Source organism: Glycine soja, chromosome 7 (assembly GCF_004193775.1).
Source record: "Glycine soja cultivar W05 chromosome 7, ASM419377v2, whole genome shotgun sequence".
NCBI classification, from domain to species: Eukaryota; Viridiplantae; Streptophyta; class Magnoliopsida; order Fabales; family Fabaceae; genus Glycine; species Glycine soja.
In genome coordinates, this window is record NC_041008.1 from 27,201,306 (window position 1) to 27,225,672 (window position 24,367).

General features: G+C 36.4%; 1 pseudogene; it reads right to left on the minus strand.

Annotated features, from left to right (window-relative positions):
• Positions 1-13,461, minus strand: part of LOC114417812 — a 149,540-nt pseudogene extending 136,079 nt beyond the window's left edge.
• Between the last annotated feature and the right edge of the window lie 10,906 nt (positions 13,462-24,367).

The following is a 24,367-nucleotide window of genomic DNA, read 5'->3' on the forward strand; positions in this document are numbered from 1 at the left end:
GCTTGATTGTCCTATCTTCAAGAAAAAGATGGAGAAATCTGAAAAGAAAAATTTTAGTGAAAAGAAAATTAAAAAAGCGTACATCACATGGGATGACAATGATATGGAATCTTCTGAAGATTCAGGAAATGAAGAAATAAACCTCTGTCTAATGGCTAAAAGTTATGAAAGCGATGAAGAGGTAACATCTTCAAATAACTTATCCATTTCTTTTGATGAATTACAAGATGCATTTGCTAATTTTCATAAAGAGTCAATCAAACATGCAAAGTTAGTTTCATCTTCTAAGAAAGCAATTTCAGATTTAGAAAATGAAATTTCAAAATTAAATAAAGAATTAGATCATCTTAGAACTGAAGTTTCAATTTCTAAATCAAATGAAAAAGTTCATATCTCTACTATTTCTGACAAGAAAATATCTGATTCTTGTAGTTGTTGTGGTAAATATGAAAAAGAAATTAAAGATTTGAAAAACTCACTTACAAAATTTTCATATAGTAAAAATAATTTAGATGTCATATTAGGAAAACAAAGATGTGTCTCTAATAAGACTGGAATAGGATATAAACCTAAAAAACAACAAAATTTTCATAAAAACCTCTTTACATCCACACAAAAATATAATTCTAGTTCTATCACTTGCTTTTACTGTGGAAGAAAAGGGCATGACACATCTACTTGTTATTTTAAGAAAAACTACAACAACATTAAAATGATATGGGTCCTGTCATACCCTAATTTCGTCCATGGACCATCCGTTGTTGGCAATTCGTGAAGTTCCGAGACATGCCGGAAGTCAAAAGGAAGTGTTAGTGTGCAATCTGTAAAGTTCCGTAAGATCCCGGAAGTCAAAAAAGGGATGATTACATGATCCGTAAGGTTTTGTATCATTACGGAAAGAAAATAAGTATCGTTACGTAATTCGTAAGATTCCGTAACGTTACGGAAAAAGAATCAGTAAAAAAAAGGCAAGGGGTGTATTTAGTAAACAAGTGGGTGCAAATAGCAATCAGGCCCACTTGGGCCTTCCAAGAAGTTCTCCAAAAGGTACCGCCTTCTGGAGGAAGCAACCTAGCTCGCCTGGGCGAGCTGGGTGGCAAGCTTCCCCTTCTGTTCCCTTTAAATAGGGGAAGGAGGGAAGAACAAAAATGTTCAACCCTCCTGGTATCTGAGATTCACTTAAAATTGGTGAGAAAAATTGTTTCCATGAAGAAAATTCAAGCCGAGGTGCTTCCGTAACGCTTCCGTTACGTTTCCGTGGGTGATTTCGCGAAGATTTTCAACCGTTCTTCATCGTTCTTCGTTCGTTCTTTGGTCTTCAACCGGTAAGTTCCCGAAATCGAACTTTTCAATTCATTCTATGTACCTTTAGTGGTCCCCACTTGCTTCGCATGCTTTTATTTTCATTTCATTTACTTTTCGTACCCCCTTTTGACGTGCTTTAGTCATTTATTTAAGTCATTTTCTCGCCTAATCAAAAAATAAAATAAATTTCCACCGATCATTCGTATTGTAACATCTTTTAATTTCTCTTAAAATGAATTCCAACCGTTCGGTCATGCCGTAACCACGTTTAAAACCTAAAAAGAGGCAAAATAATAATATAATAATCAAAAAATATCTTTTAGTAAAATAATCAAAAAAATCAATCGGACGCTTTTCTTTATGATTTTTCTTTTTTAATCGAATTGACTAATAACCAAAGTGAAACTAAGGCTAAAATCAAATTATAAATCAAATTTTTGTCATTACCTAAAAAAGCCATTTTTAAGGCCCAACGCCTTAAAATGATTTTTCCGCCTTTATTGGTTAAACGTAGATTTCTAAAAAGCCTAAAATCAACATGTAGTTTTATTACCTGTTGCAAAAACTAACAAGAGATCATTAATGGTCCAATGCCTTAATGTTTTCTCTCCTTTCAAAAGAATCAAAAGATTATATAATGGTCCAACGCCTTAAATGACCTTTCATTCAATAAAAACATATTATGCAAAAATGGATAAAAACAATTTAACCAACGTTTAGTTCTAAAAGAACTACGTAGGTCTGATTTCCTTATCACAATTGAGGAATACGTAGGAGCAAGGGAAATACCCTCGTCGACCACAAAAAGATAAAAAATACAAAAGGCATAAAAAATGTAAAAGGGAAAATAAAACAAATTGAAGTCATATTTGCACATTTGATTAAAGGATGCTGTCTCTTGTGACAGATACGTGGGGTACTAATACCTTCCCCGTGCGTAAATACAACTCTCGAACCTTTCACTTAAAGTTCGTTGACCACATCTTTTCTGGTTTTTCGATGTTTTCCTCAAATAAACGTTGGTGGCGACTTTGCGCGTATTCCTTTCTTGGAAGACGCACCCACGAGTCACGCGTCGCCCTCCCGCCGAAAGGTAGGTTGCGACAGGTCCCAAAAGGATCTTCAGTCTACACTAACACACATGGATCCAATAAAGTTATGGTACCTAAGTCAAAAACTTGATTATGTAGGTGTCTTTGAGGAAGGAATGACACATAGATAGCGGATGTTCAAAACATATGACTGGAGATGCATCAAAGTTTACACATATCTCTCCCAAGAAAAGTGGGCATGTAACTTATGGTGACAACAAAAAAGGTAGAATCCTTGGAGTTGGTAAAATAGGTACAAATTCTTCAAACTCCATTGAAAATGTTCTACTTGTTGAAGGTCTTAAGTACAGCCTACTTAGTGTTAGTCAATTATGTGACAAAGACTATCTAGTATCATTTGATTCTCAAAAATGTCTTATAGAACATAAGCATGACATTAATATAAAGCATGTAGGATATAGAGTCAACAATGTATACATGATACACTTAAGCCTAAAACTAGATAATAACCATTGTTTTCTTAGCAAAGATGATGATCCATGGTCATGGCATAAAAGAATTGCTCACATAAACATGGATCACTTAAACAAATTAATTTCAAAAGATTTAGTAGTTGGTTTGCCTAAATTAAAATTTGAAAAAGATAAACTATGTGATACATGTCAAAAGGGAAAACAAACTAGAGTCTCATTCAAACCCAAAAATATTGTTTCAACCACTCAACCCTTACAATTATTGCATATGGATTTATTAGGTCCATCTAGAACCATGAGTTTTGGAGGAAATTACTATGCTCTTGTCATAGTTGATGATTTCTCTAGATTTACATGGACATTATTCATTACTCATAAAAGTGATGCATTTCAAGCATTTAGAAAACATGCTAAAGTTATACAAAACAAGAAAAATCTTAAGATTGCATCCATTAGAAGTGATCATGGGGGTGAATTTGAAAACAAAGATTTTGAATTATTCTGTGATAAACATGGTATTGAGCATAATTTTTCTGCACCTAGAACCCCTCAACAAAATGGAGTTGTTGAGAGGAAAAATAGGTCATTGGAAGAAATTGCTAGAACTTTATTAAATGATACTTCTCTTCCAAAATATTTTTGGGCTGAAGCCGTCAATACTGCATGTTACATCATGAATAGGGCCTTAATAAGACCCATTTTAAAGAAAACCACATGAGTTATATAATGGTAGAAAACCTAACATTTCACATCTTCATGTTTTTGGTTGCAAATGTTTTGTGGTTAATAATGGTAAAGATAATCTAGAAAAATTTGATGCAAAATCTGATGAAGGCATCTTTCTTGGATATTCATTGCAAAGTAAAACATATAGAATATATAACAAAAGAACTATGAGTATTGAAGAATCCATTCATGTTTCTTTTGATGAATCTAATGCTATTCTATCAAGAAAGAATATACTAGATGATATTGCCAAATCTTTAGAACAAATTCATATTCATGGACAAGATTCTAAAGAAAAAGGGAAAGGAAGCAATGAAGATCCTCAAGAAGAAGCAAAATCAAATGATGAACTTCCAAGAGAATGGAAAGCCTCAAAAGATCATCCCCTCGATATCATTATTGGTGATATCTCAAAAGGGGTAACAACTAGACATTCTCTTAAAAAAATTATGCAATAATATGGCTTTTGTATCTATGATTGAACCTAAAAATATAAAAGAAGCCATAATAGATGATAATTGGATAATTGCTATGCAAGAAGAACTGAATCAATTTGAAAGAAACAATGTGTGGGAACTTGTTGAGAAACCTAAAAACTATCCCATCATAGGAACAAAATGGGTATTTAGAAATAAGTTAGATGAACATGGAATAATCATTAGAAATAAGGATAGATTAGTTGCAAAAGGATATAATCAAGAAGAAGGTATAAATTATGAAGAAACATATGCTCCAGTTGCTAGATTAGAAGCCATTAGAATGCTCTTAGCATATGCATCCATAATGAATTTTAAGCTTTATCAAATGGATGTTAAAAGTGATTTTCTAAATGGCTTAATTCAAGAAGAAGTATATGTTGAACAACCACCGGGTTTTGAAATATTGGATAAGCCAAATCATGTCTATAAATTGAAAAAGGCTTTATATGGCTTGAAACAAGCCCCTAGGGCTTGGTACGAGCGTCTAAGTAAGTTTCTTTTAGAAAAGGACTTCTCTAGAGGAAAAGTGGATACTACTCTTTTTATAAAGAGAAAATCACATGATATTTTATTAGTTCAAATTTATGTTGATGATATTATTTTTGGATCCACTAATGAATCATTGTGCAAGGAATTCTCCCATGACATGCAAAGTGAGTTTGAAATGTCAATGATGGGAGAACTTAATTTCTTTCTTGGATTGCAAATTAAACAAACCAAGGATGGTATCTTTGTCAATCAATCCAATTATTGCAAAGAGTTAATCCACAAATTCGACATGGAAAATGCTAAGCACATGGCTACACCAATGAGCACTGCTTGCTATCTAGATAAAGATGAAACCGATCAGTCAATAGATGTTAAGCAATATCGAGGTATGATCGGATCACTTCTTTATTTATCTGCTAGCATACCTGATATAATGTTTAGTGTGAGTATGTGTGCTAGATTTCAATCAAATCCTAAACAATCATATCTTAGTGCTGTTAAAAGAATCATAAGATATTTAGTAGGCACTATGAACATAGGTTTATGGTATCCTAGAAATTCCACATGCACCTTAATTGGATATTCTGATTCAGACTTTGCCAGTTCTAAAACAGATAGAAAGAGCACAAGTGGAACTTGTCAGTTCATTGGATCTGCTCTAGTTTCTTGGCATAGTAAGAAACAAAATAGTGTTGCTTTATCCACTATAGAAGCGGAATATATTTATGCCGGCAGTTGTTGTGCACAAATCTTATGGATGAAGCAACAATTTTCTGACTATGGAATCCTTCTTGACCATATACCTATTAGATGTGATAATACAAGTGCAATTAATCTTTCCAAAAATCCAGTTCAACACTCTAGAACTAAACATATAGAAATTAGGCACCATTTTTTAAGAGATCATGTTCTAAAGGGAGATTGTGTGTTAGAGTTTGTTGATACTAAGAATCAACTTGCTGATATCCCCAAAGAAACATTCTTCTCTATTAGAAGGGAATTAGGCCTCTTAGATGTTAGTGATTTAGATAAATAAAGATTGATTGATTAATTTATTTTTATTATTGATTGTTTGTGTTAAGTATGTTACTTTGCTTGATTTTGTTTAAATTCTTGTTATTATGATAGGCTTTATGAATTATTGTGTGTTTGATGCTTGAATGATTGAATTAAATGCATTAGTAGTTATGATTGATAGTATTAGATGTATTTAGCATAGACATAGGTAATTTTTAGAGAAACTAGCCTAGTTTATGCTCTGGTAATCGATTACCATTCAATGTAATCGATTACAAAAGAATAGGAAGCCTGTAATCGATTACAACACCCTGTAATCAATTACCAGAAGGCTTACTACTCCTGTAATCGATTACCATACCTTGTAATCAATTACACTTCATCCTCCTCTATAAATACCCACGAAACCAGTCACACTGAGCAGCCTTACCCTCGTTCTCGAGCCTCCTTCATTCCTAATCTTCAAATTCTCATATCTTCCTCAATTCTTCACCAAAACACGTCTCGTAAAGCCCAATCTTCCACTTTTTCACTCCTCTTTCGATTACACCAATTGAAATTCACTAAACCTTCATCAAATGGCAGAATCGTCAAAGAAGAGAAAGGGATCATCCTCCACCGCCGTTGCTGCTGCCCATCACCGCCACAGACCATCCGAAGCACCCACAGCACCTATCCATCCTTCCTTGTCATCTCCAAGATCATCCACTCTGTTTTCTTCCGATGATCGGCGTCTACGGTACCTTTCTCAATTTTCTTCTAGGATCATTTTAGACCCTATGTACCTAGACATAGATTTCTTCAATGATGAGACATTTGATTGGTATCAAGTGTTTCAAAATTCTGGCTTGGTTGATTTCATGTCTTTAAAATTGCCTTATTATCCTGAACTTGTCAAAGTCTTTTACTGCAATTAAAAAATTCAGGATGGCATTCTTTCTTCTGAGGTGCATGGTATTACCATGATCATTGATAGTCAAGGTGCACCTTTTGAGGGCACCATTGTTGATGATTGGAAATTTGATTATTCTAGTCATGATGCTCACCGTATGGTTTGCAATGACCAGGCTAAAATAACCAGTAGATTGCTCGTCGGATCATTAACATTTGATAATTGCATCATGCACTACATTATTGTTAGAATTTTGCTTCCCCGGTCTTCAAATTTTGCTCAAGCCTCTGAGGAGGACTTGATTTTGATGTGGGCTTTCCTTACTGGTCGTCAGATCGATTGGGCTCACTTGGTTCGGTACCGAATGCATAAGGCATATATTACGGGCCAATGCACCTCTCCCTTACCCTCAATTGGTCACTCTATTTCTCTGTCATTTTCAAATTCCGCTTGATGATGAACCATTTGTTCAAGTCAAGTGTTCCTTTGCTATTGGTGCTGGTGCAGTGACTTCTTTTGGATACTGTAAGGATCGGAATGGTCAATGGCTAAAGAAAGATGCACTTCCTCCTCAAGATGAGCGTACTCCTTCTCCTCCTCCTCAGCGAGATGATTCAGCCCTCATGACTGAAGTTTTTTCCGAGTTACGGGGTCTTCGTACTTATGTTGGCAAACATTTTGATTCTCTGGATACTCGCTTTGCCGACATGGATATCCGTCTCACACAGCTTGAAGAAGATGTGGGTTGTATTCGTCAGAGCTTTGACCTTCCACCACCACCTCCACCTTCTTAGAGTTTAGTTTCTAATTTTCTTTTAAGCCTTGTATTTTGGCTATGCTATTTAAGTTATCATTTTCAGCACTCTATTTATCTTTTAGTATTTGGACTTTAGTCTTTTATGTTTAGATTCTATGTGGTTTTGAATTATGACTGTTTGGATTATATTTTGGTTATGACTTATTTATGATTTTGGTTGGTTATGACTTATAATTGATCATTGTCCACTTCATTATTTTATCTGTATTGATTCCCACGAACTTTGGCTTTTTGATGTTGCCAAAAGGGGAGAAAAATGGGGTGGTATAGAAGCTTAGAAAAAGCTTAGAAATCAAGTGATCATCAATTCCAAAACATAAGGGGAGTGAACACGCAATATATTATGCATATACATTGCTAGCTTGTATCTTGATTTCAGGACTTATATTGTCATCATCAAAAAGGGGGAGATTGTAGAAGCAAATGACTTTGATGTTTTGATAATGATCATGATGATTTGATGCAAATGATGCAAATGTGCGTTTCAAGTTAAAATTCAAGACAATGATTCAACAATACAAGACACAACATCAAGATGAGCACTAGTATTTTAGGAAGGGAATTCCTAATTGATATAGCAAAAGGTTTGGCCAGGTAATTTAAGTTAAAAAGTGTTTTTCAAGAGATTTACTCTATGGTAATCGATTACCAGAGGATATAATCGATTACCAGTGGCCAAAAATAGTTTACAACAGTTATTAAAAATTTGAATTCAAATTTTAGACTGTGTAATCGATTACACAATATTGGTAATCGATTACCAGCAATTAATAAACTTTTTAATTCAAATTTTAAAACTTGTAATCGATTACACAAAACCTGTAATCGATTACCAAAGGAGATTTTCAGAAAATTATTTCTAAGAGTCATACCTTTTCAAATGTTTTTTACATGACCACCAAAGGTCTATATATATGTGACTGGAAACACGAATTTGCTCAGAGTTTTTAACAACAACAAGTCTTATTCTCTCAAAGAGAAAAAACATTTTATCCTCTTAAGAGTTCCTTGGCCAATACACTTGCAATTCAATAAGGAATTAATTGAGTGCTTAGATTGTAAAATCTATCTCTTTCAAGAGAGATTCATTCTTCTCTTCTTTCTAAATTCTCAAAGGGGATTGAGAGACCGAGGGTCTCTTGTTGTAAAAGAATTTTGAACACAAAGGAAGGATTGTCCTTGTATGTTCAGAACTTGTAAAAGGATTTTACAAGATAGTGGAACTCTCAAGCAGGTTGCTTGGGGACTGGATGTAGGCACAAGGGTGTGGCCGAACCAGTATAAATCCGAGGTTGCACTTTCTCTTCCCTTAAACTCTTTTATTTATTATTGCTTCATATTTATATTCAGATTGTTCTATTTGAATCATTATTTAAGAGTTCATTTTTAAGGGAATTTGTAACTTGCATAGAAAGTGAAATAGAATTTTAATTGGGGAAATAGTTTGCAATATCTTAATTCAACCCCCCTTCTTAAGATATATGAGGCCACTTGTCTAACAAAGAGCACGAAAGTTTGTGCTCTAAGAGAGCTCTGAAATCTAAAATTTAATTTTCAAATGATCAAAGTTGAAAAATGCACACACATGACCTCTATTTATAGCCTAAGTGTCACACAAAATTGGAGGGAAATTTGAATTTCTATTCAAATTTCACTTGGATTTGAAATTGAATTTGTGGAGCCAAAATTTCACTAATTATGATTAGTGAATTTTAGTTATGTTTCAGCCCACTAATCCAAGATCAAGTCCAAGATTCTTCACTAAGTGTGCTTAGGTGTCATGACGCATGTAAAGCATGAAGGACATGCACAAAGTGTAACTATATGTTGTGACAATGGAGTGTAGCAAGCAAATGCTCATCTCTCCCTCTAAAATTTAATTGGATTGAGCTTCTACCAATTCAATTAAATTTATTTTCCAACACACACATCAAATATTAACTTAATGCATGTGAAATTACAAAACTACCCCTAATACAAAAAACTAGTCTCGGTGCCCTAAAATACAAGGACTGAAAAATGCTACATTTCTAGGGTACCCTACCTACATTATGGAGCCCTAAATACAAGGCTCAAAAATAATGAAACCTTAATCTAATATGTACAAATATAAGTGGGCTCATACTTAGCCCATGGGCCCGAAATCTACCCTAAGGCTTATGAGAACCCTAGGGCCTTCTCTTGCATCTCTGGCCCAATCTACTTGAAGTCTTCTATCCAATGCCCTTGCGGGGTAGGATTGCATCAATTTCCACTTGCAGAAAAACAAAGTTTTGAAACCGAAGTTTAGAAAGATTTTTTGGCAAGATTTTTTGCAAAGAAAAACAATGGGCAATGGTCAAAAAATATTTTGAAAGAGATATGTGTTTTTTGATTCTTGTAAAATGCGTGCCAAGGTCTTGCCTTTATAGACTCATCATGTCTGGTCAAAAAAACCATTGGAAGAGTTATGACTTTTGAGAAAATCATGTTAAGAGTTATAACTCTTAACTTTTTCTTCAAAACTATTCACTGGTAATCGATTACCACAATGATGTAATCGATTACACAATGTATTTTATGAAAAGTTGTGAATCTTCACAATTGGATTTGAATTCCAACGTCTAGATTCACTTGTAATCGATTACTAATATAGTGTAATCGATTATACTATTTGAAAATCATTTTGGAATGTTACAAATCATTTGAAAATATTTTGAAAATCAATCTGGTCACTGGTAATCGATTACTGCCAACTGGTAATTGATTACCAGAGAGTAATCACTTTGGTAACTTTAGAAAATTTGAGAAAATTCTTTTGTAAAACAAAACTGTGCTATTTAGTTTTTGGAAAAATCTTTTAATACTTATCCTATATGAAGTCTTGACTTGTTACTTCTTGATTTCTTCTCTTGAATCTTGACTCTTGGATTGGATTCTTGATGCTTGATCTTGAAAATCACTTGGGCTTTTGGCATCATCAAAATTGCTTGGTTCATCATCACGAAGCTTGCTTCTACACAAATTGCTCATGTTTGATGGGTCAATTGATGTCCTGATGTGAATTGGATGGTTTAATTAAGTGTTTGTCTTTGAATGTTAGAAACCTAGAAATTTGGGAATTCTTGATTCTTGCATGCTTTCTTGAAATTGATTAAAGGGTTTTGTTCCCCATGATGTGATCACATGTTTTGTGCTATTCATTTTGAATTTAGGTGTGTTTTGAGGTCTGAATTGTGCCTCTTTTGCTTCGTGAAATGGAGAGTTTTTTTCGCGAAGCACGACCGTGCTTGATGAGAGCACGCCTATGCTTAGTGAAAATCAGTTGTTTTAAGGCCATACTATTTTTCTGGCAACGTGAGTTAACTTGTAGCCTAAAAATGACCACGAAAATGATTGAATTAGGTTTTCTGGTATTCATAAAAGTGGTAGCCCTGGATGTTAAATAAAAAAAGCCGTTGGTTTCACCCAATTCAGAGTTGTATAGGCCCCTAGAGAGTCAAATTACTGAGAAAAGGTCGAGCTATCAGGATTAAGCAATGATCCAATGTTTACCTTAGGTTTAGACATAGTTAATGGTCGAACTAGTTTTTATGATCAACATAAGAATTGTAAATAACTGTCTTAGCTTTCAAAAAAGATAAGTATGAACTTAATAGAATTAGTACATCACTTGTACTTTCAATTTTACTCTAAAAAGGTCTTAGTAACTTTGGAGGAAATGTAAGGATATACTTGTTTACTGTACATGTACGTGTGGTTGCTATTAATTGAATGAATAAGTGAATGATTGTATGTCTTAAATGTTGGAAGATTGTTATTGTATGATACATACATACATATATATATATATATGATGTATGATAAGTGATAATGTGTTAGTGAGAATGATGTGATGAGACATGTGTTGTGAACAAGTGTGAAATTAATACGTTTTTCAATATGATCATACATGTTATTGTGAAGTGTAAAGTGATGGCATTGAGTAGTGAGCTATGAACTGTACAATCACACAATTGTAAGACCCTTTAAGGGCGACGAGTTAATGTGCGACAAGTATTATGATGGGATCCACTGCGAGAACTCGACGAGTTGAATCACTTAGAGGCATGATGAGTTAAAATTATTTTGAGAACAATTGAAGAGTCTTGTGTTCTTCTGTATAGTTCATAGATAGATTTTGCGTGTTAAAATGTTTTTTATGTTGGACCTGAATCAGGAGGGAGAGACCCTAATGGACTTAGGGGTAAATACACTCGATTTGAGTGCTCCTTTAAGCCTGTATCGATCCCACATGGTTGGCACATTCTCACAAAACTGCATGACCTTAACTGGTCTCCCTATGATTTTACCCAGTGAGATTGACTTGACTTACTAGTGTGTGGTCTGTCTTTTCATGTACTCCTAAGCGCCCGACGAGGTTTTTCGCTGACATGGTACCACATTGCATATAGGATTGAGTCTTAGTGTATCTGTTGCATAACGCCTATGTAATGGCCATTGTGACTTGTTATGTGATGGTGGGTAATGAATTGTGTGAGTGTGAGATGTTATGTTGTACTTGATATTTTTTGTTCTGAACACGTGATTAATGTAAATGTGTGGAATGTGATTTGTGATTAAATCCTTAGGGCAAGTGATATTATGCAAGGGGTGGTAAAATGATGTGAATTGTGATAAGTTGAGCTTGTTATACTTATATATATGTGCTTTCATTTATCTCTACTTGTTTAGGAATGTGATAATTCTCTCCTTATGTGTTGTTTGTGTTTGGATCATATGATGATCTCGAACCTTGTGTTCGTGGGAGCAGATGGTTAGGTGAATGACTTTAAAGAACCTTGTGCTAGAATGTGACATTGATGTCTGTGTTTCTATATTATTTGCATAATGTTCTGAATATGTTACTTTATGATATTCTACTGCTTAACTTGTTTCCTTTTGTAAAAATTGGATGGCCTTGTTTTAGGCTGAAGATGTTTTCATACCCTTATTTGATAAGTTTTGATTTTGATGATTAATGTGGATTGTGAATCTTTTACCCACATGAACTCTTTTTATGTTTATTGAATAAAATCTCTTTAATTAATTCTGCATTTTCATGTATGATATTATATAAATATATATGTCGAGGTAAAAGGTATCACAATAGGTATTCAATTATCTACAAGGCTACACATTATTTATAAGTAACAATTATCTACTAGCAATTATCTCTAAGCTACATGTTATCTATAACATTATCTATAAGCTACTTTTATCTACTAGCTATTATCTACAAACTGGTAATTATCTGCAAAGGCTATTATGTCACTGTAACAGCTCCTGCCAACAAGGACCCGCAACTTCCTCTCCACACTATAAGTATCAGGTTCCCTCATACTCTCTCGACACACATTCATACACTTTATGTTATCGAGCACACACACCTATTTACAAACTCATATATTCTCTCTTACTCTCTAACTCATACTTACTTGAGTGTTGAAGTCATTTATTTTATAGGTCCCCCTCTCTGTCGTCCTAACAAATGCTACTCTTCGGTCGACGTGTGAAGTCCATGAGCCTACCTTAATCGCATCCATCCTGACGTGTGTCAGCATTGGATTTTGGTAGCATTGGATTTTGGTAAGTACAGTTTGATTACTTTTTTCTCTTCTAATTTACTTTTTAGGTTCAATTTGATCCTCTTACTATTTAAATGTTCAATTACATCTATAATTTTTAAAAATAATCCAATTAAATTCTTTACTTTTAAAAGATTCAATTAGGCCCTTAGTTTTTTAAATGGGTTCAATTTGGTTTCATTTAAAACCAATTTTGATCCTATTTTTAACATTTTGAGAACTGATGAAAGAAAAATGAGATCAAATTGAATCTCTTTAATATATATATATATATGGATCTAATTAAATTTCTTAAAATAAAAGACTTAATTAAATATTTTTAAAAATTACAAGACCTAATTAAAATTTTAAATAATAAGAGGAGTAAATCAAATCTATAAAATAATTTTGAAGACTAAAAAAGTAATTAAACTTATAGTTTTCAAACGCAACAAATTACCTATGGTAAAGTCCCAGTGTTTGACAGAACCAACATTTTCCCAGTCAGCATCGTGCACTTTAGCGCCATTAGGAACATGATGAAGTTGCTTTCTAAAGACGTAGTAGAACTTGGCTGCAGGTGCTTGAATCTCTACTTGAGTCTCCACTTTCCCACTTAGAGCCATGTCTCTACTCTCAAAAAATGCCGAGAAAAAAAAAGGAGAACCCGATTGCTTCTTAAGAAGGACGCCATTTTGCTTAAGTAGAAGATTGTGGTTTGACTAAAATTAATTATTATTTAACACCTCAATCAAATGACGGGTTTTGGATTACGTGCATTATATATAAAATTAATTTTATTAACTATTGTCTTAAGTTAAAAGATTAATAAATAAAAATATTATAAAAAATTATGGTACAATTTTATTAATAATAACAATTTTTAAGTTTATTTTTTTTACTTTTAATTCTTCAAATGTTATCTTTGGAATTAATAACAATTAATGAAAATGATATATAAAAAGTCAAAATAGTTATTCCTGATACATCCAAAATTAATCTATGAATTGGACATCATAAGACAGCTATAAACCTTGAGCACTCGCAATTGGCATTAAAATATGAAAAATGTTGCTCGACCAAATATTCAGTTACATAATATTGATTAGACAATGTTTTTCGTGTATCGCGAGATATTCAGTTTTTTTAATTTTTGTTTTTTCTTGTATGCTAAAGATTTATTGATAAGATGGTCTTAAAGTAGAGCACAATGTGTGTCCAGAAAGATCAAGAAATGATTACATGTGAATAGCCCTGTATGCATCAATTGCACGGAAAATAAATAAGTACATGTCACTATACGAGTCATTCAAGAATTATATTTTCAGTAAGCATAACTGACCCAACAATTCGATGGTCAATATATTAGAATGAGTACTTCATTGGTTAATTCTATGAGTTACTCGATGCATGCATGTGCCACCCTTGAATTTCTTGGTTTCACCGATTCAACTTTGCGTTTCACATTATACATATAATTTTGTATAATGAGGTAGCATTTTATCAACAGTATAAGTCCAAGGCCTCGTCTTCAACATTGTACATATCAAACAATTTTCGCAACATTGTACATATCAAACAATTTTCGCAACATTGCCTCTACCACCCACTAACCGTGATAAAATTGAAAAGAACCATGATCAACTGGATCAATATAGGACAAAACCAGCTGCAAAAAGTTCCAGTCTATACCTACTGATATGACCACCAACATTCCTATTGAAGCAAAACATTGACATATGGAGATGTTTTTCCCGTATGTACAACACTTACCAGCAGAGCTTTGAATTGTATTTTTTAAATTGATCCATGTTTCAACTTTGAGGAGAAATTAAATTATTAGGTAATCCTGAATCACCATTAAATTTATAGTCCTGCCTAATTTCTATATAACACAAAATTAAATATTATTAATCATTTTCTCGTAAATTAAACAACTTAAATGTGTTATACAAAGATTGATCAGAATCATGAATAAACGATAGTTAGTTCAGGATCATCAAATAATTTCTCGTATTTGACACAGCAGTATTAATATCTAATGAGTTTAGCACCACTCATCAAACATTTGAAGCCCACCCACCTTTTCATTGAGAATAAATCTTGCACACTTTTTTCATCCACATTGGATAACTCTCCATTGAATGAATAAATCTTGCACAACAATACACCTACTAGCGTTTGTTGCCAGTGAAATAACACATTTGGCCCAGTTCAAACTAACATCTACAAGAGTTATTTCCACAAGCCAGTGACAGGCTTTGAAACCAACGACATAATTAAAATCTTCAATCGTGCTACTTGAATAGAATTTCCACACAAGACAACTTCCATGAATTTACAGTATTGACTAGGGTAGAATTTCACCTCTTAAAGAATCTAACTCCACCACTTCAAAATTAGTGCAGCAATCATATGTCCGCACTGTTATAGACTTTGGACATCTTGCCTTAATTAATCTGTCAAATAGGATCTGTCGGTACTCAGTAGGGCACTGGTGTAGAAAAAACGTATCTCCTCCCTTGCTAAGTTTAATACAGAACTGAACATCACAATATCCAAAAAACAGAGCCCCGTGTCTTTGTTAAGGACAAATCTGTTAACTGTCAACTCCCATATAACAGTTCGGTAGCACCAGACGATTTTAGATGTCACTTTAATGCACTCAATCGAATTAGTGCATCATTCAGAGAATGATGTAAGAGAACAGAGAACTCCATCCAAGCAGAAGATAGTTTATGTCCTCTTCTTGAGAGAAGCAGAAAACACAGTTGATTCCATAATCATAGAGCTAAAGTTTGATGAGATATTGTATCTAGAAATAAGCTAATTTAACACTGTGTAGACTTGAAGTATCTTCTTTCCAAACCCAAAGGTCTCTCTTGTCTACAATGTTTAATGGGGCCATAGCAATTCTGAGTTCCGCCACACAAACAAAGGTTGTCACTGTTTCCATTGCCATGGCCAGGTTTCCTGTCTCCACTCTCCCATTTTTTCGCAATCACTGCATCTTTTTCTGCTGCCACTTGAAAGTTGAAATAGATGAGGAAAAATAATTTTTAATGGTGTAGTTCCTAATCATTTTCCGTGCCAAAACAGGACTTGCCCCACTTCTAACTTTTCATGCTACACCTTCAGTGAACCACGAAGAATAGGAACCAGTCCAACTTGATGCAGTCCTAGTGATCCAAGATTGTGTATTGAAAGCCATGTTCAAGTCACCATACAGATTAGGTAAAAGTTTGTACTATAAATTGCTTGCTTATCCACCAAGAACCTCCATTTCCATCTTCTCAAAAGACTCATGTTAAATAGTTCCAAATTTTTTATGCTCAATCCACCCCTTGTCTTTCGTTTGCATACCCTCTTTACTAACTAATGCATGGGATTTTGAGACAGTCATTTGTCCCAGATCACAAAAAGTTCCTTTATATCCCAACTAATTTCTTCAACACACTTTTTGGTGCTTTGCAGAAAGAGAAGAAGTACAATGAAAGGCTACATGGAACATAAAGCAGTAGTAGCCTCGCACCTAAAGATAATTGTCTAATCTTTCATGATGCTAGTTTTTTCTTAGTGTGATCTATTACTGGTTGCAAGTGCTCTGTCTTCTTGGGTTGGATCCTATTGGCAATCTTAGCAACTTGAAGGGCAAGCAACTGACCAATTCTGTAACGAAGAAAAATAGATATGTTGCCTTCATAAAACCTCTCTACACATGTCAATGCCTAATAAATTACTCTTGTTGAAATTTTAAATATTTATAATATTTTTTATTATACTTTTCATTAATTTTTAATATTTTATAAAAGATATTGATAAATAAAATACATATTTAATATTTTCTTTATGCATTGTTAACATCGATTTTATTTAAAAATGAACTAGGCATCTTAGATGGATCTAGCATTGAACGATGTTGTGCTTAGTACATGTAACTTGTTCTAAAATGCACTCTACTTCTCTTGATTTCACTTTGAATTATCTTAGTATGTTGATATGTTTTTGTGTAGTTATTTGTTATTTGAAAAATACATGTTCACTTTGATTATTTTGTTTTTCTCTCTGTTTTAATCAATTATGCATTCGTATTAATAGATTACTACGTGTTTGTGTATTATCAGTTTTCAAAACTTTTTATTTTAATCGATTATCCCTTGATCGATTATCCCTTGATTTAATCGATTACCATTACCTTTTTGTGTGTTATTAGTTTTGAAAATTGTCTGTTTTAATCGATTACCCCATGTTTTAATCGATTACCATCTAAGTTGTTAGTGCTTAGCTCTATTGAGTTTTAAAAGATTGGCTAAGATTTTGTTAAAACATAAGCACTTAGACAATGAAGGAAAGCTGGAGTTGCTGCACATGATGTCCAACGTTATGTCAACGATAAGATCGGGCTGCACAATGCACAAGGCAAGATGAAATGTCAAATGAAGAATTGAAGCTGCAGGATTCACGATGTCGGATACAATGTCCAGGACATCCTGCTCGAAAATACTGGAATTGCTAAAAGCATTGAAGCTGCAGGATCCACGATGTCGGATACAATGTCCAGGACATCCTGCCCGAAAATACTGGAAGGCAAGATAAAAGTCAAATGAAGAATGGAAGCTGCAGGATCCACAATGTCGGATACGATGTCCAGGACATCTGGCCCGAAAATACTGGACATATAAATCTGTTATATCTTTAACAGATTATTGTGCAGTTAGCAAGAGATTAGACGATCTATCTTTAGGAACGAATTAAAAGATAATTAAAGTTTGAATTACAAACTAGAAGAGTTCGTTCAGGGATTAAAGATTAAAGATAAAAACTAAAAGATCAAACTGTATCTTTTAGATCTTTAAGTGCAGATTTTCAGGAAGAATGATAGATCTCATCCAGCACAAGAAGTTGCAGCCCAGAATCACACACTGCTATAAAAACATGGAGGCTGCACGAGTTCTGTACCAAGTCCGGGATTGAAGGGTTATTTTGTGAGTTTTGGGACTTGAGTGTTTTGTGAGCCACCTTGATGTTACTCTAACATCAAGTGTTGGACCTGAGTGTGTAGAGTTGATCTCTAGTGTGTAGAGTTGATCTCTAGTGTGTAGGGTTGATCCCTTTTGTTCAGAGAGCAATCTCTGGTGTGTATTTGATTTAATTGTAAACACGGGAGAGTGTTTGAGAGGGAGTGAGAGGGGTTCTCATATCTAAGAGTGGCTCTTAGGTAGAGATTGCACGGGTAGTGGTTAGGTGAGAAGGTTGTAAACAGTGGCTGTTAGACCTTGAACTAACACTATTTTAGTGGATTTCCTCCCTGGCTTGGTAGCCCCCAGATGTAGGTGAGGTTGCACCGAACTGGGTTAACAATTCTCTTGTGTTATTTACTTATTTAATCTGTTCATACTCCCAAATATAATCTGCATGTTCTGAAGCGTGATGTCGTGACATCCGGTACGACATCTGGCAGTGGAATCAGAATTTCAATTGGTATCAGAGCAGGCACTCGAAATCACTGAGTGAGATCTAGGGAGATAAATTCTGATGAACATGGAGAAAGAAGGAGGACCAGTGAACAGACCACCAATTCTTGATGGAACCAACTATGAATACTGGAAAGCAAGAATGGTGGCCTTCCTCAAATCACTGGATAGCAGAACCTGGAAAGCTGTCATCAAAGGCTGGGAACATCCCAAGATGCTGGACACAGAAGGAAAGCCCACTGATGAATTGAAGCCAGAAGAAGACTGGACTAAAGAAGAAGACGAATTGGCACTTGGAAACTCCAAAGCTTTGAATGCTCTATTCAATGGAGTTGACAAGAATATCTTCAGACTGATCAACACATGCACAGTGGCCAAGGATGCATGGGAGATCCTGAAAACCACTCATGAAGGAACCTCCAAAGTGAAGATGTCCAGATTGCAACTATTGGCCACAAAATTCGAAAATCTGAAGATGAAGGAGGAAGAATGTATTCATGACTTCCACATGAACATTCTTGAAATTGCCAATGCTTGCACTGCCTTGGGAGAGAGGATGACAGATGAAAAGCTGGTGAGAAAGATCCTCAGATCTTTGCCTAAGAGATTTGACATGAAAGTCACTGCAATAGAGGAGGCCCAAGACATTTGCAACATGAGAGTAGATGAACTCATTGGTTCCCTTCAAACCTTTGAGCTAGGACTCTCGGATAGGACTGAAAAGAAGAGCAAGAATCTGGCGTTCGTGTCCAATGATGAAGGAGAAGAAGAGGAGTATGACCTGGATACTGATGAAGGTCTGACTAATGCAGTTGTGCTCCTTGGAAAGCAGTTCAACAAAGTGATGAACAGAATGGACAGGAGGCAGAAACCACATGTCCGGAACATCCCTTTCGACATCAGGAAAGGCAGTGAATACCAGAAAAGGTCAGATGAAAAGCCCAGTCACAGCAAAGGAATTCAATGCCGTGGGTGTGAAGGCTTTGGACACATCAAAGCTGAATGTCCCACTTATCTCAAGAAGCAGAGGAAAGGACTTTCTGTAAGTCGGTCTGATGATACAGAGAGTGAACAAGAAAGTGATTCTGACAGAGATGTGAATGCACTCACTGGGAGATTTGACTCTGCTGAAGATTCAAGTGATACAGATAGTGAAATCACTTTTGATGAGCTTGCTATATCCTATAGAGAACTATGCATCAAAAGTGAGAAGATTCTTCAGCAGGAAGCACAACTGAAGAAGGTCATTGCAAATCTGGAGGCTGAAAAGGAGGCACATGAAGAGGAGATCTCTGAGCTTAAAGGAGAAGTTGGTTTTCTGAACTCTAAACTGGAAAACATGACAAAATCAATAAAGATGCTGAATAAAGGCTCAGATACGCTTGGAAAGAATGTTGGAAACCAGAGAGGACTTGGATTTAATCCTAAGTCTGCTGGCAGAACAACCATGACAGAATTTGTTCCTGCCAAAAACAGCACTGGAGCCACGATGTCACAACATCGGTCTCGACATCATGGAACGCAGCAGAAAAGGAGCAAAAGAAAGAATTGGAGGTGTCACTACTGTGGCAAGTATGGTCACATAAAGCCCTTTTGCTATCATTTACATGGTCATTCACATCATGGAACTCAAAGTAGCAGCAGCAGAAGGAAGATGATGTGGGTTCCAAAACACAAGACTGTTAGTCTTGTTGTTCATACTTCACTTAGAGCATCAGCTAAGGAAGATTGGTACCTAGATAGCGGCTGTTCCAGACACATGACAGGAGTTAAAGAATTCCTGGTGAACATTGAACCTTGCTCCACTAGCTATGTGACATTTGGAGATGGCTCTAAAGGAAAGATCACTGGAATGGGAAAGCTAGCTCATGATGGACTTCCTAGTCTGGACAAAGTACTGCTGGTGAAGGGACTGACTGCAAACTTGATCAGCATCAGTCAGCTGTGTGATGAAGGATTCAATGTAAACTTCACAAAGTCAGAATGCTTGGTGACAAATGAGAAGAGTGAAGTTCTAATGAAGGGCAGCAGATCAAAGGACAACTGCTACCTATGGACACCTCAAGAAACCAGTTACTCCTCCACATGTCTATTCTCCAAAGAAGATGAAGTCAAAATATGGCATCAAAGATTTGGACATCTGCACTTAAGAGGCATGAAGAAAATCATTGACAAAGGTGCTGTTAGAGGCATTCCCAATCTGAAAATAGAAGAAGGCAGAATTTGTGGTGAATGTCAGATTGGAAAGCAAGTCAAGATGTCCCACCAGAAGCTTCAACATCAGACCACTTCCAGGGTGCTGGAACTACTTCACATGGACTTGATGGGGCCTATGCAAGTTGAAAGCCTTGGAGGAAAGAGGTATGCCTATGTTGTTGTGGATGATTTCTCCAGATTTACCTGGGTCAACTTTATCAGAGAAAAATCAGACACCTTTGAAGTATTCAAGGAGTTGAGTCTAAGACTTCAAAGAGAAAAAGACTGTGTCATCAAGAGAATCAGGAGTGACCATGGCAGAGAGTTTGAAAACAGCAGGTTTACTGAATTCTGCACATCTGAAGGCATCACTCATGAGTTCTCTGCATCCATTACACCACAACAGAATGGCATAGTTGAGAGGAAAAACAGGACTTTGCAAGAGGCTGCTAGGGTCATGCTTCATGCCAAAGAACTTCCCTATAATCTCTGGGCTGAAGCCATGAACACAGCATGCTACATCCACAACAGAGTCACACTGAGAAGAGGGACTCCAACCACACTGTATGAAATCTGGAAAGGGAGGAAGCCAACTGTCAAGCACTTCCACATCTTTGGAAGTCCATGTTACATTTTGGCAGATAGAGAGCAAAGGAGAAAGATGGATCCCAAGAGTGATGCAGGAATATTCCTGGGATACTCTTCAAACAGCAGAGCATATAGAGTATTCAATTCCAGAACCAGAACTGTGATGGAATCCATCAATGTGGTTGTTGATGACCTAACTCCAGCAAGAAAGAAGGATGTCGAAGAAGATGTCAGAACATCGGGAGACAATGTAGCAGATACAGCTAAAAGTGCAGAAAATGCAGAAAACTCTGAGTCCGCTACAGATGAATCAAACATCAACCAACCTGACAAGAGACCCTCCATTAGAATCCAGAAGATGCACCCCAAGGAGCTGATTATAGGAGATCCAAACCGAGGAGTCACTACAAGATCAAGGGAGATTGAGATTGTCTCCAACTCATGTTTTGTCTCCAAAATTGAGCCCAAGAATGTGAAAGAGGCACTGACTGATGAGTTCTGGATCAATGCTATGCAAGAAGAATTGGAGCAATTCAAAAGGAATGAAGTCTGGGAGCTAGTTCCGAGACCCGAGGGAACTAATGTGATTGGCACCAAGTGGATCTTCAAGAACAAAACCAATGAAGAAGGTGTTATAACCAGAAACAAGGCCAGACTTGTTGCTCAAGGCTACACTCAGATTGAAGGTGTAGACTTTGATGAAACGTTCGCCCCAGTTGCTAGACTTGAGTCCATCAGATTGTTGCTTGGTGTAGCTTGCATCCTCAAATTCAAGCTGTACCAAATGGATGTGAAGAGCGCGTTTCTGAATGGATACCTGAATGAAGAAGCCTATGTGGAGCAGCCAAAGGGATTTGTAGATCCAACTCATCCAGATCATGTATACAGGCTCAAGAAGGCTCTCTATGGATTGAAGCAAGCTCCAAGAGCTTGGTATGAAAGGCTAACAGAGTTCCTTACTCAGCAAGGGTATAGGAAGGGAGGAATTGACAAGACTCTCTTTGTCAAACAAGATGCTGAAAACTTGATGATAGCACAGATATATGTTGATGACATTGTGTTTGGAGGGATGTCGAATGAGATGCTTCGACATTTTGTCCAACAGATGCAATCTGAATTCGAGATGAGTCTTGTTGGAGAGCTGACTTATTTTCTGGGACTCCAAGTGAAGCAGATGGAAGACTCCATATTCCTCTCACAAAGCAAGTATGCAAAGAACATTGTCAAGAAGTTTGGGATGGAGAATGCCAGCCATAAAAGAACACCTGCACCTACTCACTTGAAGCTGTCAAAAGATGAAGCTGGCACCAGTGTTGATCAAAGTCTGTACAGAAGCATGATTGGGAGCTTACTATATTTAACAGCTAGCAGACCCGACATCACCTATGCAGTAGGTGTTTGTGCAAGATATCAAGCCAATCCTAAGATAAGTCACTTGACTCAAGTAAAGAGAATTCTGAAATATGTAAATGGTACCAGTGACTATGGGATTATGTACTGTCATTGTTCAGATTCAATGCTGGTTGGGTATTGTGATGCTGATTGGGCTGGAAGTGCAGATGACAGAAAAAGCACTTCTGGTGGATGCTTCTATCTGGGCAACAATCTTATTTCATGGTTCAGCAAGAAGCAGAACTGTGTGTCCCTATCTACTGCAGAAGCCGAGTATATTGCAGCAGGAAGCAGCTGTTCACAACTAGTTTGGATGAAGCAAATGCTCAAGGAGTACAATGTCGAACAAGATGTCATGACATTATACTGTGACAACCTGAGTGCTATTAATATTTCTAAAAATCCTGTGCAACACAGCAGAACCAAGCACATTGACATTAGACATCACTATATCAGAGAGCTTGTTGATGATAAAGTTATCACACTGGAGCATGTTGACACTGAGGAACAAATAGCAGATATTTTCACAAAGGCATTGGATGCAAATCAGTTTGAAAAACTGAGGGGCAAGCTGGGCATTTGTCTGCTAGAGGAATTATAGCAGCTACTGCTATCTGAACGTGCTCAAACGTCTCACTTAACATTAATAGCACGTTCACTACTAAGCCAAAACAAATTCGACCGTTGCTTCACACGTCCCTCTACATTCCTCATTCAAACTTATATTTTCGTGGTAATCTCGTTTTCAGCATTCCCCAACAGCTCTCAGAAATTTGCAAAACCATTCCAAACGCTCTGCTTCTCAATGGCTACCTCACCAAAAGAAACTTCCGCTCCTGGTTCACCCGCTGTACCATCATCTCCATCATCCATCAAAGCACCATCAATCCAGGAACAACCTGAATTCCATATCCAACCCATACAGATGATTCCTGGTCAAGCCCCTGTTCCTGAAAAACTGGTTCCCAAACGACAACAGGGAGTGAAGATTGCTGAAAACCCTAGCCCTGCAACAAGTCCTAGGGAAGTAGACCCGGAGATGGACAAGAAGATCCGCAGTATTGTGAGTAACATTCTGAAAAATGCGTCTGTCCCTGAAGCTGATGAAGATGTCCCAACATCTTCCACCCCAAATGTTTCTGTGCCTGATGTTGATAAAGATGTTCCAACATCTTCCGCTCCAAATGCTGAAGCCCTCCCTTCACCCAGTGAAGAGGAATCAACAGAAGAAGATGATCAAGCCACAGAAGAGACCCCTGCACCAAAGGCACCAGAACCTGCTCCAGGTGACCTCATTGACCTCGAAGATGTAGAATCTGATGAGGAACCCATTGCCAACAAGTTGGCACCTGGCATTGCGGAAAGACTACAAAGCAGAAAAGGAAAAACCCCCCTTAAGAGGTCTGGACGAATCAAGACTATGGCCCAGAAGAAAAGCACTCTAATCACTCCTACCACATCCAGAAGGAGCAAAGTTGCAATCCCTTCCAAGAAGAGGAAAGAAATTTCCTCATCTGATTCTGATGATGATGTCGAACTAGATGTCTCGACATCAAAGAGGGCCAAGAAATCAGGGAAAAAGGTGCCTGAAAATGTCCCTGATGCACCATTGGACAACATCTCATTCCACTCCATTGGCAATGCTGAAAGGTGGAAATTCGTGTATCAACGCAGACTTGCCTTGGAAAGAGAACTGGGAAGAGCTGCCTTGGATTGCAAGGAGATCATGGACCTCATCACGGCTGCTGGACTGCTGAAGACTGTCACCAAGTTGGGAGATTGCTATGAGAGTCTAGTCAGGGAATTCATTGTCAACATTCCCTCTGACATAACAAACAGAAAGGGTGATGAGTATCAAAGAGTGTTTGTCAGAGGAAAATGT